This window comes from Dromiciops gliroides, chromosome 6 (genome assembly GCF_019393635.1).
Source record: "Dromiciops gliroides isolate mDroGli1 chromosome 6, mDroGli1.pri, whole genome shotgun sequence".
Classification (NCBI taxonomy): domain Eukaryota; kingdom Metazoa; phylum Chordata; class Mammalia; order Microbiotheria; family Microbiotheriidae; genus Dromiciops; species Dromiciops gliroides.
Genome location: NC_057866.1, coordinates 191,314,313 through 191,320,729, shown reverse-complemented (window position 1 = coordinate 191,320,729; position 6,417 = coordinate 191,314,313).

Genomic DNA, 6,417 nt, shown 5'->3' with positions numbered 1-6,417 from the left:
TCATGTGTTTGGATACTTATAAATGTAAGGCTAACTGTCCTAATACATGCATACATTCATATATGTGTGAATAAATACAGATATATACATTTGTGTACAATACATATTTATATATATGTATGTATGTATATGTATGTATGTGTATGTATATACACATACATAATAATTTCTAGAATTTTCTCTTCTGGAAAAATCTTATATAGTTCAGATTAATTGTTGACACAATAATATTATTCTTAGGTATATATAAAATTACATTGTGAGCATAAAATTGATGGTTAACAATAATATATCTTAAGGCACATTGGGGTCTATTCCTATTGCCATTCAAATAGCATTTTGAAAAACTTCTGTTTTTCAATATTTCTATAAAAATCCTTTATTATTTACCAAAATTATAGTGGTCATGTTCTTTTTGCTTCATATTTTTGATGAAGCCCATACATTCTTATTTTCTTTCCTGGCCTAATTCTCCAAATTTGAAATTATTGTTTGTATACTGTCCAAAGCTTCACAATTATATAATTGGCTGGCATAGGCTTTTTTCCCCCTTAATTCACTCTTAATTTTCTCCAAACCTGTAGTCCACTAAAGTATTACTATTGACTTTAAAGTCATTTATTTATTTATTTATTTTGCAGATGTTTCTACATTAGTGGCTCTAAATCTTTTGAGGGGAGGGAGGGAAGAAGCATCATACCACATTTTTGACATTATAGGGAAACATGGGCTTCTTCACAATATAATGTTTTTAAATACAAAAAGTAAAATACATAAAGTTACAAAGGAAAATAATTATATTGAAACGTAATTACAAAAATAAATTTAGTATTATGTGTTAGCAACTTCTGACTGCACCTTGTGACTTCTATCAACTTCTGAATTTCTTAGTGTCACTAAATTCTTCTTTTCTGTTTTTTTTTATTTTTCAAACCAATATCATGTTCTGTTTTAATTATTTTTGTTTGTCTGTTAAGAATATATATTATTAAAACTTAGGAAATTATGATTTCATTTACAGTATCTCAGGTTTTTTTTTTTTGTATATTGACTTTGTATTTTTGTTTCCACATTTCTTAGACAAAATAATACTGTGACTTCTCATTCCCCAATAGATTCTTCTCTTGAAAATTGAAATATATCTATTTAAAACAAATTCTTGGTTGTACCTTGTAACTTATGCCTCATTATACACATATCCTTGGCTTCCTCTCAAGAGAAGAGAAACATGCCTCAGAATCAGTGATCTGAAGTCACAATTGGTCTTTGTATTATTTAAAGATCTTATGTCTTTCAATGATGTTTTCCTTTACATTAGTACACAATTGAATTTTGATATAATTGTTTTCATGGTTCTGCTGACCATCCTACATCAGTTCATGTATGTCTTCCAAAGCTTCTCTGAATATTCATATTTATCATTTGTTATGCCATAATAATATTTCATTAAATTCACATGACAAAATTAATTTGAGCATTCCCCAGTGTAGTGACACCCACTTTTCTTCCAGTTCTTGGCTACGGAAAAACTGTCATGATAGATAGAAGATGGATGATAGATAGATGGATAGATAGATAGATAGATCTGCCTTTCTTTCTTTGACTTTCTTTGCATTTATATTCATTGTCCTTTAATCTGGGTCAAAGTATATGCACAGTTTCCTTTTCCAATATGTTTTCTAATTATTTTTTCAGAATGATTCAACATATCCACAGCTCCACTAATTGTTCTTTAATGTGCTTGTCTTTCCATACCACCTAGACCAGTTATTTTTGCTAATCTGATGACAAAAGCTTAGAGTACTTTTAGTTTGTATTCCTTTGTTAATTAATTCAATAATCAAACATGTAGATTTGGAGGGAAATTCAGAAGCCATATAGTCCATCCCCCTTATTTGACAAATGAGGACTTGACCAAGATTAAACAGGAATTAAGTATCAGAAGGATTTTAAACTCAGGTATTTTGCCTTTAGAATCAGTATTCTTTTCACCACAATACCTTCCAGTGTTTCACACATTCTTTCTTAAAGTACTTAGTAATTTATATTTCTCATTTTTTGTTGTTGTTGAAACTGCCTGTTCATATTTTTGACTACTTGTCCGTTGAGAAATAACTTGATTCTGAAATGAGTTGATTAATAGGATTTAGTATAATTAACATATTAAAGCTAATAGATATACAGTTGATCAAGATAAATGTATGAAGATTTAGAATGAACTCGTGAATCATGTAGACAATTTTGCAAATGGATTGTAAATAGCAGCTGTTAGTTTCCTAATTAGTTGACAAATGCACCAAACACAAACTAAACTATCTTAAAGGCAATATTCAATTGATATATTTGTGCACTTAACTATATATTCTATATATCAGATCTTTGTCAGAGATATTTGCTGTAATGATTTTGTCTCAATGATGTCTTCCCTTATTCTAGATGCAATGATTTTGTTTGTGGTAAATCTTTTTTTGTAATAAAAAATAACTATTTTGTGCTTCATGATCATTGCTATACCCTTGCTCATAGTTGTGTAACTTTCATTCTTATCTATTGTGTGTGTGTGATGAGCAGATTTTTATTTATTTTTATTTTTCAACTGAAGCTTACTATGTACTCTACTGTAAGATGGTAATCTAAACTTAATTTTCCAAACTCATTTCTAGTTTTCCCAACAGTTCTTTTAAAATAAAGAACCATTTTTCCCAGTAGTATGTATTCCTGTATTTTTCAAATATGTCTCAAATTTAACTTTCTAGTTTATCTGGTCTGTACCATGAAAAAACCTTCCTGTTAAAAGAAATCACTACCAGATAGCTTTAATGCTTTTTAAAAAAATAGTAGACTTTAAGATTTCATCCCTTCTCAAATCTTGTAAGGTACCTCATCCCCCCATCCCTGCCCTATCAGCTGAGGACTTCACTACATATTTCATTGAAACAAATCAGTTCATTCACTGAGAGCTCCTTTTTCTTCTTTTCCCCAATTTTGAATTATTCATATACTTCCTGCCACCTCATTCTCTTCCTTAGATGAAGAGGAAGCCCTTCTCCTAGTCAAGACTAATGTTCGCTTGATCTTATTCTGTCTTATCTTCTCCAGTATATTACACTTTCTATCATCCCAACTCTGTCACTAATCTTCAATCTGTTCCTATCTACTGGCCACTTTCTTGCTACCTACAAACACTCCCATGTTTCCCATGTGGCTGATCTTATATCAGCACTAGGTATAATCCTATAACTCTCATCTCTTCTGTGGCTAAACTGCTTGAAAAAAATAATCTAGGGGGCAGCTAGATGGCGCAGTGGTTAAAGCACCGGCTCTGGAGTCAGGAGGAACTGAGTTCAAATCCGGCCTCAGACACTTGACACTTACTAGTTGTGTGACCCTGGGCAAGTTACTTAACCCCCATTGCCTTAAAAAAAAATAATCTATAAGTTGTACCCTCAGTTCCTTTCCTCTCTACTCTCTTAACTCTTTTCAGGCTGACTTCTGACTTTATTATTCAATTGAAACTGTTCTCCCTATAGTTACCAATGAATTCAAATCTAATGGCCTTTTCTTAGTCCTCTTTCATTTTATTTTCTTTGCAACATTTTATAATATTAATCAATCTCTTCTTGTGGCTAAGCTATCTAGATCTTTATTATGGAGCTCTGTCATGGTGTCCTTCACAATTGCTCTTTCTCAATCTCCTTTCCTGAGTCTACCTACAATTCTAATGACTGAGTATGTATAAGCCTCTGTCCTGGAACCTCTTCTCTTAATTCTCTATACTATTGCATGTTGTCATCTCATCAACTCTCATGGGTTCAATTCTTATCTCTGTGAATATGATTCTAAGATTGATTTATGTACCCCTGATTTATGTCCTAAGCTCATCTCATCAAACCAATTGCCTATTGGGTGTTTAGAACAGGCTATCCTTTATAAACCTCCAACTTAACATGTCCAAGATAAAAAAAATATCATTATTTTTTTTTTCTCCCAAGCTTTCTCAATTTCCATGGTATTGTGAAGCACAACATAGTCCTTCGAATTAATTTGGGCCCAGCACCTCAGTGCTATAATTGACTCTACTAGTAGTCACCCTACAAACCCAATATGTTATCAAGGATTTTCATTGCTGTATTCTAAATATCTCTCAATATTTCACCTTCTCTCTTCTCAAACAGACACCATTCTAGTAGAAGCCATACCTATATTTCAATACCTTTCTAGGTGATCTCCCTCAAGTCTCTCCCTATTCCATCTTTCACATGGTAGCCAAAGTGATTTTATAAAGCACAAGTCTGAATCAGATAGAAATAGATGACAGAATAAAGCCTGGCTGAGGTCTCCCAAATTCCTCTTTACTTTAAATTACATCCTCAAAATGAATTCTTGAGAACAATGTGAAACAGTATTTCAATGCAAGACAATTTAGAAGGTCTTTATGAAATATCTGCCACACTTGAATAATAGGGGGGATACGGTCTAGCACATTCCATGATTGGCAAGTCAGCAACAAGCCTGAGCCACAGTACAAGTCAACAGTGAAGTTCTGGGCCCCTACATCAAGCAGCCAGTAGCAGGTCATGCTAGAAGCAAGCTGTTAGCAGGCTTTAGGGTGAACTGAATTTTTTCCAGTAACTTCTGGAGCACTCAACCCAAAGACATTAAGGGGATTGGACAATTGGTCAGAAAGAGAGTACAAGGGATCTTTTGTTAGCACTTGGTACCAGACCTTGTTGCATTGCCCATACTCTATTCTGACTCACAGTCCCAGGGCAAAGAGAAAAACTAATATACTTGACATCCCAGCTGCGGGAGGAGTGGAGATGCTTGTCAAAGTTCCAGGGCAGAAGCCAGTACTTATGGTTGCTCACATAAAAGAATACAGTTCAGAAGGGCAGTGACCATATCTTTCCTTATATCATACTACCTAGGAAGAAATGAAAAATTGCAGATTCTCAAAACTAGGTCTGAAAACAACAGAACAAAAATGCTAGTTTCAGATAGCACCTTTTCCATCCTGGAAGCAGAGCTGAACTTTAACAAAAAGTTAAAAGTAAAGAAATGTGCTAGGAAAATGAAAAAATAGCTAAAAAATGACATGATCATAGAAATTTACTATGGTGACAGGTGTAAAGAATTAATTGTTATTTGAGTTATAATGATAGTGGTATAGGAAAGTTCTAATTTAGTTGTAATGCTTCCAGTAATGTTGTATATGTGCTCAGTGGGAAAGATAAACTCTCCCATACCATTGTTCCAAAGATTTTTTGCTGTGCTTGTGAGGAGGAAACCAGCAATGCCATGAATAAGTATTGAGCAGGCCAACAGTTTAAATAGGGACAATATGCTGTCCCAAAATATGCCAATTAGAATATACAAGTGGGGAGCCAAATATTCAATCGTGGTACAGTTCAAAAAGAACCAGCTTTTCTTTGACCAGCAAGATAAACATTAAGGTTCTTTTAAGAGCAAGGGAGATTGCCTAAGGGGGCAGTGGGGGAGGGGCAAGAAGGTCCCCCCAGGTTAGTTGGCTCCTGGCCAAATAAGGGGGAGGGGGGTATGGGTTAAAGAAATTCACTAGGTTAATCAACTCCTGGCTGACTCACCAAAAACTGTGGGGACCAATTTTTAATTGGGGAGTGCTAGCTAAGCAACTCGCTGCAATATTGGGGCAATGAAGGAGACTGGCAGCCTCCCTCAAAACAGAACAAGATTTATTTTAACAAGAATGAACTTAAAAAAAAAATACAAACATGATCAGTAGGATTAAGGGAAAGGAAATAAAATGGGGAAAGGGAAATCATAATACCTGAAAAAATACCACCGCCCAGGAATCAGCTGAAAATATGTAGCAGAATGCCTGTCACTTTCCAGCTTCCACCTAGAATGCCCAATTCTCCTCCCCCAAACCTAGAAAACACCCCACACAGTCCCAGCCAATGGGATGGCCGCTCTGACAGTCACATGACTGCCCTCACTAGGCTTCCAATCATTATAATTTTGCCAGGCCTATGTAGGTGTCAGTGAGTGGTGATGACATGAGGAGCCCTGGCAACGGCTACAACCAGTTGGTGGAGCACCTTGCGGTTTGCGGAGCCCCAGGCCACTGTGCGCTGAGGCATAAAAACCTCAAATAACAATTAATTCTTTACACAGGGAACATGAAAACACAAACTCAGAAGAGTAGAAAAATGACAATATGACTATATGTAAATTGGTCTCAGTCACCCAAAAATATCATGGGAGATCTCAAAAAGACTTTAAAATAACAGAGAGGTAGAGGATAAATTGAGGCAAAGAAATGATAGTATGCAAGAAGAAAATAACACCTTTAAAACAGAATAGGTCAAATGGCAAAAGAGGCAAAAAATTCCCCTGGAGAGAATAATACTTAAAAAAGTAGAATAAGGGGGCCCCTAG